Genomic DNA, 14,561 nt, shown 5'->3' on the forward strand with positions numbered 1-14,561 from the left:
CGAATTGTAAATTTTTATTTTTTAAACACTTTGTTATGCACTTTGGAAAATGCACTTTTCGGTTGTCCCTCATGCCAATAGGTCAACTTTTTTCCTGAAGCTCTCCCGAATCGAATGCAAAAGGTTTCATAACGATCCGTCTTATTTTTAAAAAGTTAGTGGTTTGGGCGTTTTTAGTGCTTTATGACCTCGCCTAATTATTGTTATTAAATTTCTAATTTCCAATATTTTCATTTCAATCAAAAACAACAATGTAGGTACAGCGTACTGCTTTATTCCGAAAACATACACCTACCTATGCAAACCTAAAGTTGCCGTTGAATAAAATCTTTAATACGCTCAAGCTTGAAATTGTATTAATCAATTAAGACGGTTAGTTAAATAATCCAATTGAAGGGGTTGAAACGAACACTCAGTGACATGAATGCGTATAATTACAGCACATTCAAGTCACAATATTAATTGAAAAATCGAATTAGAAAACGCTTGAAGGTGTATACATTTGGATATTTACAATCTTGTTATCAAAACTTGGCAATGTAATTGGGGAACTAAATTTAAATAAAGGATGTAAATTGTTATATTATGACTAATGGACAACTGAACTGAATCAAAAAAATATCTTAAAAATTCTATATTCATATTTCGTCGGCTTACTGACAAAATCCGCCTACTCCACTTTTTGTATTTTGTCAACGACAACCGATGTGGGCGTCGAAAACGTTAATAAAATTATTTTTTTCAATTTAATTGTGGCTTATTTCCCATCTAAATAGTTAATTACGGGCGTATACTAGTTCGCTCCGGCGGTCAGATTTTAATACCCCACAGAAAAGGGGCATAGGTAAGTTCGCTCCGGCCATATATTTCTTAGAAAAGATAGTTGAATAATGTCTTTACTGGGTACACAATGAATAATAATGAATAGCCAGGGTCAGCTTAAATAGATAATGTTGCCTTCATAAAGCAGATACTTTGATACATTTTATTAATAAAATTTTTAATAAATATTTCTCAAACTTTGTATTGAGCAGATTGCAATTGCGCGCAAAGGTCAAAAAGGAGAGAGACATAACCCTTCGGTCCAAACCTAACTTACGGGTATTAGAGTGAGAGAACCGCAGTGGGTATTTGACCGCTGCGCGCAATCACAACCCACCCTTTCTAATACGACAATACTATCATTGTTTAAAAGAATGAGTCTTTTTAAACAATGCTACCAATGCTGGTTATTAGCGCGCTTATCACTGTATTTATATAAATAGGTAACCACCAATATTTTATATAATTTCTAATATAAAATACAAAAGTCACAGTACCAATTTTCCTGATATTAATTTTCCTAGAATAGAATAAATAAATACTTAATCCGCTTAACTACGGGAGCGAACTAGGTTATGGTTTTCGGAGCGAACTAGTATGTAATTAAGAGGGTTTTTTGACCATGGGAGCGAACTAGTGTGCTCCGTTAATTACTCCACTTTTTGTAGATTTTTACCTTTGGACTTAAAAATTCTGAACGAATGTACTCACAAAACCAGGCACGTCCAAACAGATTTAAATATGAATTCTTTGCAATGAAGACCTTAGATTAGAGCTCTGGATGTTATGTGTTTTCAGTACTACAATAATTATGGACTTGAAGCAAGATCACATAATCTACATCTCATTGTGGAACACGAAGACATGATAGATCAACTGCTCTGGATACTGGTTGGGAATGAATGGGAGGATTGCCCATTGTGATGTTTGGAGACAGGCTATCGAGTGTTGTCCTGTGCTTTCTATGGTACAGGACAGCAAGGCCCCTCAATTTGAGTTCTCATCCTCCTTCTTGGTTCAATATTCTGACAGGGATGAATGGATAGAACGAGAACCCACACTAATCTGTCGGAATGGGCTGACCTGGTTCACAGATGGGTCCAGTATGGACGAAAGGACAGGTGCTGCTGATTTGAGTCTGGCCAGGCTCTCGGCCCTCATGCATCAGTCTTTCAGGCCGAGATCTTTGCGATCCTGGTATGTGCTCAAGAGATTACAGACAGGGTTTGCTCAGCAAGAGCTTTGGAAGCTCCCAAGATTAAAAATAAAAATGTATACCACTTTTATTCAGTTGCAATGCGAAGGCAAAACAATCTTACTTTTCAATTAGAATACGGAGTGCAGTCCAGTCCCTTGAATCGCGATTTTCGGCTCTTATTGGAGCCTTCATCGGAAGGAACGTAGGCACTGTTCTCCATATTTTAACTGATTCGTATCGAGAGGTTTTCCCACCCATTGCAACTGAAGTGCAACCAGGAAAGTGTACCAATAAGTTTTCAATTTAAAAATCTTTTAGTGATATTTTTAATATTTTCAATATTAATAATTTACTATTAGGATTGAAAACTACTTCGTCTCCCAAGATTAGTTTTAAGCTGGTTCTTAAGTGCAAGAGAATACTGGATGATGCTGCTCTGATCAACAGGGTTAGGTTGGTATGGGTACCGGGACACACAGGTGTGGAAGGCAACGAACTAGCTGACGCCCTGGCAAGATGGGGCTTATCCAGTCTGCCTGTGGGACCCGAGCCAGTGAATGGAGTGCCCTTTAGTATTGGTCGGGGTAGTCTCAGGGATCTTCTTCTGCAGAGGTTTCAGGACTCCTGGGCCAGTTGTGGTGGTTTGAGACAGGCTAGGCTCCACATAGTGTGGCCATGCAAAAGTCTCACAGCCCAACTGCTTCTTCTAGATCATAGAAGATGCTTCCTGGTGGTCAATATGCTCACCGGCCACTGTAGACTTCGACGGCACCTTCATCTGCTTGGACTGGCGGATGACTCATGGTGCCGTCTATGTAATGAGGAGGACGAAACTTCCTCACATGTCCTCTGGGAATGCTCGGCATTGACCTATCAGAAGTGGAAAAAACTGGGATCGGCATGTAGGCAGCCGAACCAGGTGAAGGAGTTGCCTTTTAAGAGACTTGTGGCTTTCTGGGAGGCCATAAGGTTTCTGGGGGATTACTCATTACTTTATTACTGTTTTATTTTCAATATCAATATAAACTTTAAATTCTTAACAGCTTATCTTTTACATACTTCTAAAGTTCCATTATCTTTAGTTGACATTCAACTCTCAATATGTGAGGGTCATCTCTTTCACATTACATCCACGTGGATTAGAGTTCTGTGTTGCCCTGGGTAATATCCAGGTATATTTGCAACATCCAATATTATTATCAACAATATGTTAATAATAATTTGTTCATTTAATAATTTATAACATTTAAAGGGTTTTTACCTAAAACAGTTTGGTGGCTCACGCATACATGCTATTGTAAGTGTGACCTCTGGCAATTTTTAACCTTGGTCAACTTTTTACAACATTTTTCCTGAATTAATTTCCCGTTATACTTATTTTAGGGTTTTTAACACTGATGATAGATTTTTTAATCCGAAAACGTTTTGTTAATGTGATGTAACCTTGATTAGGGTCTTTTAAATATACCCTTTACCTTTTTTTGTTATATGATATGCTTTTGTAGTTTTTAGTCGTTTGCTATTTTGAATTAGACAATTTTAGTCATAAATGTATGTATTATATGCCTACAATTTTTATATTTTTTAACTCGTTGGCTCTTCTTAATGACACATTCCTCGCAACAGACATACCGTCGCGTCATATACCGTCGAGACGCCTAGGAACGATCAAGGGAATGCAACAATTGCGTGTGGCGTCATCCGCTGGTGCCGTGGGGCTTTACGCCGCGACGCTCAAAGTCCAGACTACTTTTATCAATTCATCGGCGTTTTTTCACCTTTAAATTGACCACAGTTATTTTTCCCTCTTTCTTTAATTTCACTTTCGGTACGTGTTGTCTGGATGGCAAAGCGGGAAATATTAAAATAGGGACAGGTTCGTACTTCAGTTACATTTTCTCGTTTTTTTATGGTGTTTAAGATCTCCAGTACAGCACTCTAAAAGCATTCACAAAAACTATACTGGAATAAATCGCCAAAACTATAACCACACGGGAAGATCATCAAGGTTTCCGGAAAAATAGATCTACCATTGATGCAATATTTGTTATCAGACAGATAGCGAAAAAATCCATAGAATTCAATAAACCTGTGCGAGTTAAGGACATGCGATTAAAGGACGTGTTAGAAATAATGGGAGAGAAAGGACTAAACCACAGACTAATTAACCTAGTACACGATATTAACAAACAATGTAAAAATAAATAAGAGTAGGACTTCTGACAACAGAAGACATAGTTATAAACACAGGAATCCGTCAAGGCGATTCACTGAGCCCTTTCATATTTAATTTAATAATGGACAAAATAATAGAAAACCTACCCAGAACAAAATAGCAAAATTATGTTAAATGTAAGAAGAGTGCATGCTTGGGGCATATATTACTATACAGTGGCGGCCCGTGATTTTTACCATAGGGGAGCACTAGCAAAAAAATCCGCCAAAAAAATCTAATTTAAGGCCCCATTTTTTTGACCATTTTTTATTTACATTTTATGATATCATCATAATTCGTAACTTCATAATATCATATCATTTTAAAAATATGTAGTTAGTCAAATTGTAAAAGTGTATTACCAAAGTTTGTGTCGTTTATTTGTTAACAATTCTATAAGTAGATATGCATACCAAAATAAATACAGATTTGAACTTTTGCAATCCATACAGGTTGAAGGTTCACATTTTTTAAGATACTCAACTGAATTTTTCAATTATAAAAGCGGCCTACTGAGAAATCCAAAAACACAGTAAATAACCGATATTTTGCTTTGCATTACAGATACAGGAAAAAGTTATTTGAACAGGTTGTTCCAAATAATGTTCTAACCCCACATACCAAATTTCGTCACAAAATTCGCACTTTTAGTTTTTTCATTATTTGTAGTCAGGATCCTAAAATTGCAGAGGAGGCTGCTGGCCGATTAGCCGCCCTTGCCCAATCTCCGGGCAGCGTGTGCGTTAAACTATCCGTAAACGCTGCTGGGCTGCGCGGAGCATTAGCAAGTGAGATTTTCCGGCCAGCAGCCTCCTCTCCAGCTTTAGGATCCTGACTACAAATAATGAAAAAACTAAAATTGCGAATTTTGTGATGAAATTTGGTATGTGACCTTAGAACATTATTTGGAACAACTTGTTCAAATAACTTTTTTCGATATCTCTAACGCGAAGCAAAATAGCAATGTAAACAAAACTGATACTCGAAGGGAAGATAGAGGGTAAGAGGGGTCTGGGACGTAAAAAGATATCATGGCTGCGTAATATTCGCCAATGGACAGAAATCCATAGCTATGAAATGCTTCGCAATGCTGCTAAAAACAGAATTATTTAATCTTGAATATTTAACATCTCACCAGACAAGACAATGTACGGTGGAAGCCTACGGGCCTACGCAGAAATGCACGGCACTTTAAGAAGAAGAACTAATCTCCAGCGGGAGGGAAATACACTAAGACCGACCACAAAAGAACATAGGACCTACAATAATTATTGGTATTTTTATACCAGAGTTATCTCAGTTGTACTCCTGTCCTCGAGAAATATTAATACTCTTGTGTACCTACCTATTTATAAAATACTATTCCTCGAATCGCATTCATACATAAAAGACATGAAAGATATTTATATTTAATCAACGATTGAAGCGGTGTTCTTACATTCAATTTAATTTAATCCGGAATAAACCAGGAAGAAAGTTTTTGTGACAAGCAACGTCTGCATCTAGATGCGGTCGGTCACGCAACAAAAGGTGAGTTGAATAAGGGCAGTAAAGGACCTCAATGGAAATTTGTACGCCACCGTTCGCAGGAATGAGGGTGAGTAGTCGTGGTGATTCAACCATTTTCCTGCTCCTGCCGTTGGTTGTATACCTTCACGCACGACACCGTGTGATTCAGGGTGAACTTCATTACGTGTTTGTAGGGGAACGTTGATATGAGTTACAGTGGAAAAATATTACAGTCATTGATACAGTATTTTTAAATATATTATAGAAATAACTTTTTAGCTTCTATTTTTATTTATTTTTTGTTAATTAACATAAACTTAAAAAATGTAAGGCCCTGTATGTATAAAACCCGAGAAATCGAGTATAAGATATGCGTAAGATACATTTGTAGGAGTTATTGATTGCTATACCTATACCGATACCAATAATTTAATAGCAAGTAACATTAGCATCAATACATACATCCAACAAAATGAGGATTTCTTTTCACTTTTTATATGTACTTGTAGATCTGTCGATCTGTCGATCTGTTAATTCCGACGTTGAAGTATTTTTTGAGAGGTAGACTGTCAACTATCTCTCTATCTTTTTGATGGTCTTCTCAGTGGACGCTTTCCAGTTGGTTTTCCTTCTAGCGCAATTTTTGGTAGTATGTGCTCCTCCATTATTTTTTCATGACTGAACCATTCTCTTCGTCTTTGCCTACCCCATCTTACTACATTTTGCACGCCACATTGTTCCCTGTATGATGTTATTTCGTATTTTATCCCTTTTTCTCTTCCCTGCTATTGCTCTTAGTGTCTTCATTTCGGCTGTTCGTAGCATGCTTTTGGTTTTATTGGTGTCTTCTCTTGTCGTAAATAAGTGTGTGGTTACTGCCTTCTAGGTCCCAATTAATTAAAACTCTCTTCTTGGTTCAAATACGTTATATTTACTTTTAACTCCATCAACGATTAACCATAATAAATTGTTTACATATCACAGTAACGACCTACCTTTACATTACTACTACAAATAATAATGATGATGATATCATCGGGCGTTTACTTATATATTAGAATGAACTTTGCAACCTCACGCGTCGGCCTTGGTCCAGGGTGGACAATTTATGATATGCTTTACTTTCAATCAAACATCTTTTGTACAGGGTGATATTATAATACCACACTCTTGATTCAATACCACAGGTCATTACATGTCTTATGCAAAATTTATAAATTCTAACTTTGCTGTCCATTCTCATATATGGGTTATTCCAGACCATACTTATATCTCTAAAACATTCAGACATGGCTGCGGCCTTGTTTATTTGTCCTTTTAGGTCTCTGGCTGAGTCATGATAACTGATAAATCTACACCTAAATATTTGAACTAGTTTAGCTGTTCTACGGGTTTCCCCTCTATCACGAGCTTGCATCTAATGGGATCTTTCACAATGGTAATGCATTGTATTTGCTGCGGAATGTGTTCATGTTGAGTCGTCGACTTGCTTGTAGACCAGGGCGCATCTGTAAAAATATTAGTAGATACATTTGGACGTTGAGAGGTGACTCAAATTTTTTTGCAGAAATTGCTTGAAAATAAATCAAATAATAATATTTGAGTTATCCTCCCTCTCAAAAAGGTCCGGAACATTTAAATCCGGTCCGGTTTAAATAATCAAAATGTCAAAAAATTAAGGAAAAATTCGATTTTTTTCTTGGTTTTTTAATTATAACTTTAAAAGTATTCATTTCTGAGAAAAGTTGTACTGACATAAAAGTTGCGTAATTAAATTTCCTACAATATAGAATTGGTTAAAAATTTAAAAAATAGTCACCCTTGTTGCAAAATAGCAATAATTGTGAAAAAAACATACAAAAACAAGTATTCGTATTTTATGTTTTTCAACCATTTATGCTATACTTAGGACCTTCATATTTCACCCTGAAAAACTTTATGATACAGTAAAACAATACTTTAAATTTCATTAAGATCGGTTCAATAGATTTTGCAAATTTTGCAATCCAGCTTTCGTAAAAAAAATTCATTTTTTCAAAATGTTACAGGACTGAAAATAAAGCAGATAGCAAGTTGAACATTTTTTTGCCTATAGAATTGTACAGTACCTTTCATTCGCAATTTTGCAAAATTAAAATCGATTAACACCACGGCGTCAGGAATTTTTTTAAATAAACATTAATTATTGGTGCTACGCGCAGGACAGCGGATAGTTTGCTCTGATTGGGCATTCCAATGACCTTTTATAATGATTGATACATTTTAATTTTTATTACATTTCGATATAAATAGATAAATTTGTTTATTGCAAAATATAAACACATACTCTATCTTTTGAAATAACACTTTTATTAGCAAAAACTTTCTTTGTTCATATATTTTAACTTAAATAATAAAAGTTTATTATTTTTAAACATATGCAATTGTTTAAACAATATTTCACAAACAATAATAAAATTAGTTTGATTTTTGTGGCATTAAAATATTAAAATACAACAAAATATAGAGTAAGAAAATAATATATTAGATAAAGATTGGAAGAAATTTTGGTGGAAATCAACTTGTGTGAATCGAACACCGCTGTCCTGCGCGTAGCACCAAAAATTATTGTTTATTTCAAAAATTTTCTGACGCCGTGGTAATTAATAGATTTTAATTTTGAAAATTGCAAATGAAAGGTACAGTACACTTCTATAAGCAAAAATTTTTTTTAAGTTTCTATCTGCTTTATTTTCAGTCCTGTAACATTTTGAAAAAATGAATTTTTTTTGCGAAAGCTGGATTGCAAAATTTATTTTGCAAAATCTATTAAACAGATCTTAAAGAAATTTACAGTATTGTTTTACTGTATCATAAAGTTTTTCTGGGTGAAATATGAAGGTCCTAAGTGTATTATAAATGGTTGAAAAACGTAAAATGCAAATACTTGTTTTTGTATGGTTTTTTCGCAATTATTGCTATTTTGCAACCAGGGTGACTATTTTTGAAATTTTTAACCAATTTTATATTGTAGGAACTTTAAATACGCAACTTTTATGTCAGTACAACCTTTCTTGTAAATGAATACTTTTAAAGTTATAATCAAAAAACGAAGAAAAAAATCGAATTTTTCCTTAAATTTTTGACATTTTGATTATTTAAACAATGTTCCGGACCTTTTTGAGAGGGAGGATAACTCAAATATTATTATTTGATTTATTTTCAAGCAATTTCTGCAAAAAAATTTGAGTCACCTCTCAACGTCCATCTCAAAACAGATCCGCCCTGGACTATTGGTAGAATCGATAAAGTTGTCTTTGTAGGTCATCCTCATCCTCTGCAATCAGGGCTGCATCATCCGCATATCACACTATACTGATTCTACTGTGACCGAGTCTGTATCCTAGTTGTAGCGATTCCACATCTTCTATTATTTTATCCATTAGTATCTTGAATAGAAATGGGCTGAGGTTGTCTCCCTACCCGATTCCCCCTGGTGTTGGTATGTTGGCCATAGTGGTGTCATTTGTTTTAATTTTTGTCGTGTTTTTTTAATGTTAATAATAAAACCCTCTGCGTTTAAATCAACATTTGGTACCCGAGAAGTTATATGTTGGATAAGTGTAACCAGTGGCGGATCCAGAAATTTTTTGGGGGGGAGGCGGTCATATGTCTTGTGGGTGATTTAATTACCTATCTTTGATGCAAGATCACTTAGTCTTACCAACCCTAGGATACGTAGGTTTACAATTATGGGGGGGGTCATGACCCCCTGACACCCCCTGGATCCGCCAGTGTGTAACGCGCCAACGCCGACTGCGCGGTTTACTTGTTTTACTTGATCACACCCTAAGGGACCGTTCAAGTATTACGTAACGCAGGTTGGGGGGGGGGGCGGTCAAAATCTTCAAAAATTGTGTTACGCAATAGTTAAACTCCCATAAGAGTGCGTTACCTAAGGGGGGGGGTTAAAAATCTTCAAAAATCGCCTTATTTAATACTTGAACGCTCCCTAATGCCTAATTAAGTTACCAAGGAAAACTAGTAAACCGCGCAGTCGACGTTGGCAAACCGCCCTCATGTGGACAAAGCGTAAAGCTTCGAACCAACGACGTGTCTTGAGGCGCGCTTCACCAGTTTACCAATTTAAACGTCGACAAAGAGAGAGAGAGAAATTATTATTACACTAATAATTTTACCCATCGCCATGTGAAGGGGGATAAAAGTAATTGCCCTCTAAAGTCACTACGCTTAATTTTTTTACTTCCTATTGAAATTTTATGTCTGCTTATCATTAAAGTATCATATTACCGGTATGCACGCCAATGGTGAATATAAAATTCTTAATTGTATGTCAAAAAATGTGCAATAACTACCTCTTAAAACCCACCAAATTTCATTTGCATATCTCAACCGGTTTTAGAGCAATAAATAAATCGTAGGTTTGTAAGAAAAATTTTAACACCCCGTACCTCGGAAACGAATCATTTGCATAAGTTTATAAAGCAAACATAAGTTTATAAAGTAAACTGTCATTTCTTTTTTATGTAGAATTACCCTTTAAAATTTGCCTAATTGATGAAACACATGGCTAGTTGTTAAAGTACCTAACTTTTGTATTATCCAATATAAACGAATGTATCAAAAAACAGAATGTTAAGAAAATCTGAGGCTATGATTGGTTTTAATTTCAGTATTTTATAAATGCTAGAATATTCCATAGGGTGTGGTGAACTATGAGAAAAAAACACAGTTTGGTTGGTACACCCGGTATACAATGACAATTTACTTGTCTAGCAACAATATTATTACAGCGATATTGTTAAAGAACAAGGTTATAACTTATTAAAAAAATTACTTAAATCGGACAGCAGGTTTAGGCAATTCGAGATATCAAAAACACCCATTCTTAAGGTGGTGCGTTAATTTCTTTTTAAGGTGGAGTAGTATAAGAAGAGAATTCGATACAATAATATCGAACAATAAAAGAGTCAATGTGTCAATGTATCTTAATGATTTTGTATTAGCAACTAAACAACTAATTTGCCCTAACCGCAATATCGTAAAAAGGACTCAATATTGTTGTAAAGAGGTTCTCATAAATTTAATTTCAGTGACAGACAGCCGCAGCCGCCTGCGTCGAGAAACCGTTTAAGTGATAAAAAAGAAACAATTATTGGAACTGTAGGAAACCCTAAAAAGTATAAACATTCTCCCGGAAATGATTCAACACAAATCGCTAATGAATTAACGGACGAATTTAAAAATCAAACAGGAAGCACAACAAATAAATTCATGGAAAATGTGTACCAGATAAAACCAACTAGCCACCCTACATAGTGCACATACACTCGAAAAAATAAACTCTTTCCTTGACCAATATAATAGGGTAACATTAGTAGGCTATAGTCGAAGCAATAAAGCACTGAACATCCGAAAAAAAAACGACAAGACGGATCTTAATAATTCTTTTTGCATTCGATTCGTGAATGCGCCAGGAAACTTTGTGACCCTGAGCCAAGATATAATATTGAAAAACTGCATACAAGAAATGCATTCTTAAAGTGCATCTCAAACAGACAATAAAAAAATTCAGAACTCATCAATTATCGGCGGAAATGAGTTCAATTTCGTTACTCGGTCGGTTTTTGGGGTCGCTGAAAACGAATATGAAGTCGAAAGTGATCTCTGGAGGGTAATCACTAGGAGGGTACCCTGGACACCCTGGTACCCAGGGTACCTACTGTTTACCTCGTCTTGTGGAGTTTTCGGTAAATTTATTAAAAATTAGTCAAAAATAATTACTAGGGGGTTTATGGGGCCGCTAACGACGAATATGACATCGGAAGTGATTTCCGGAGTACCTGGTGCCCAGGGTACCTACTGTTTACCTCGTTTTGTGGAGTTTTCGGCAAAAAATGTATTAAAAAGTTAGTCAAAAATAAGTACTCGGGGGGTTTTTGGGGTCGCTAACGACGAATATGACATCAGAAGTGATCTCCGGAATACCTGGTGCCCAGGGTACCAACTTCTGGAGTTTTTGGAAAATTCATTAAAAACTTAGCCAAAAATCATTACTCGGGAGATTTTTGGATCGCTGACGACGAATATGGCATCGGAAGTGATCTACGGAGTACCTGGTTCCCAGTGTAGCTACTGTTTACCTCGTTTTCTAGAGTTTTCAGCAAATTCATTAAAAAATTAGTCAAAATTCATTACTCGGGGGGTTTTTGGGGTCGCTAACGACGAATATGACATCGTAAATCGTCTCCGGAGTACCTGGTGCCCAGGGTACCAACTGTTTATCTCGTGACTAATGATTTTTGACTAATTTTTTAATGAATTTGCCGAAAACTCTACAAGACGAGGTAAACAGTAGGTACCCTGGATACCAGGTACTCCGTAGATCACTTCCGATGTCATATTCATCGTCAGCAACCCCAAAAACCCCCGAGTACTTATTTTTGACAAATTGTTTAATACATTTTTTGCCGAAAACTACACCACCAGAGGAGGTGAACAGTAGGTACCCTGTGCAGCAGATACTCCGGAAATCACTTCCGCTGTCATATTCGTCATGTAACGTCTATCTTTGTAATGTCATTGTTTGTATAAAAACTTTTGTCAAAAATGGTATATAACTGTTACCTATTTATCATATTTATGCTTAATTTGAGCAATTTGAGCTTATGAAAATGTTCGTAGTGACGAAATTCGTTTAGCTTTATCGATCGTAACTAGGCTTCTACGAATGCAAATGAGCCTTAGAAAATCTCGTTTTAAAGCTTAATTAATAGGATTCCAAACAAAGTTTGTTAAATTACTTTATCTTTATTTATTTTAAAGTTATGCCCGTTTGAAGTTATAACTTTCTTAAAAAAATTATACATTAATTTGTTTATAACGGTTTCAAACAAATTTGAGCTATAATCAATTATACTTTAATTAACAATAATGATAGAAGAACTCAAAAGGAACAATTTGAGCTTATGAAAATGTCCATAAGTGTATTTTTGGCCAAGATATTAATATTTTAATGGCGCGATATGAGGCGCAAGATCGGCTCACAGTCAAGTAGGTGACGAAATTCAAGTAGGTAGCGAAAATATCGATATCTTGGCCAAAAATAAACTTACAAACATTTTCATAAACTCAAATTGTTCCTTTTGAGTTCTTCTATCATTATCGTTAATTAAAGTATAAATGTTTATAGCTCAAATTTGCTTGAACCCCTTATAAACAAATTAATGTACAATTTTTTTAAGAAAATTATCACTTCAAACAGGTATAACTGTAAAACAAATAAAGATAAAGTAATTTAACAAAGTTTGCTTGGAAACCTATTAATTAAATTTTAAAATAAGATCTTATAAAGCTCATTTGCATTCGTAGAAGCCGAGTTACCAATTTGCAATTTGTATTGTGCACTAATTTTACAATATCTTGAGTTCTAATTGTTGGATTTAAGTTTAGTAAACGTTTTTTTCTTCGTTTTTTTATTATGGAACAAATTTTATTTGAAACATTTTTTTTATCTCTTTTAGTTTGTAGGCCAGAGCCTTGTAAACAATTAAATTGTTTATAACAATTTTTTGACCACTCGGATCGAAATCCACTCTCGAAATTTGTTATCAGCAGCCAAAAATCCATAAGAAACAGTTGAGTTTTTCCATCAGAATTAAAAAGGACACGGTGACCTCTACTTGGCGTCTAGACTAATTGATAAGTTTTCAATTTTACAATAAAATATTGCTAATATTTCTGGTTTGATTTTACCAGTGGGTAAAATCCTTTTTGTCCTTAGTCAATGTCATTAATTTTGTTTATTATTTCTGGTAAAAAAAATTTCTGGTAATTTCGGTATTGTCAAAAAGATTTTTTTCGGCACCTGCCGGCGCCTTTTCAATACGGCGCCGCGGGGCACCGCCCCACTTCGCCCTTATGGACGGAGCGGCCCTGCATATTATAGCATATAAAAGGATATACATATTAGTGTTCTTAGTAAATTTATTATTTATTATAATTTCTGTGTCTTTGGATTTGTCTTCCTCGGGAATAAGATATTTTATAATAATAGTAAGTATATTTAAAGTAAACAAACTGGAACATGAAGTAAAAACCACTTCTATGTAAAAGGTATATTTACTAAAAATTTTTAGAATCCCAATGGATTCAATAAAATGAGTTCATCAGAACGTTTTCAAACCTATCGGTCCATCATCAGTGATTTGAATACTTGCAAAATAGCCCCAGAACCAAACAATGGTTGTGATTATAAATAAATCTACATTATGTTGAAATAAATTTAAAATGGCTAAACGCCGATGTTAAAGGATTAAACCTCTGGGAACATGGTGAAACTCTACCCGAGGACCACCTCCGGGGTCCTCGGTGAAACTCTACCCGGGGTCCTCGGGTAGAGTTTCACCATGTTCCCAGAGGTTTAATCCTTTAACATCGGCGTTTAGCCATTTTAAATTTATTTCAACATAATGTAGATTTATTTATAATCACAACCATTGTTTGGTTCTGGGGCTATTTTGCAAGTATTCAAATCACTGATGATGGACCGATAGGTTTGAAAACGTTCTGATGAACTCATTTTATTGAATCCATTGGGATTCTAAAAATTTTTAGTAAATATACCTTTTACATAGAAGTGGTTTTTACTTCATGTTCCAGTTTGTTTAACTATAAGGTATACAGCCAATCCAGGGAACTACCCCTTTTTAGTTTATATTTAAAGTATTTTTGTATGCTTCACTTGGTCTATTAAATTTGTCAGTATGTATGAGAAGTCTTGTAACCTGTCAAAGCAAAGGGAATATAACTCAGTGG

Source organism: Diabrotica virgifera, chromosome 6, assembly GCF_917563875.1.
Source record: "Diabrotica virgifera virgifera chromosome 6, PGI_DIABVI_V3a".
Classification (NCBI taxonomy): Eukaryota; Metazoa; Arthropoda; class Insecta; order Coleoptera; family Chrysomelidae; genus Diabrotica; species Diabrotica virgifera.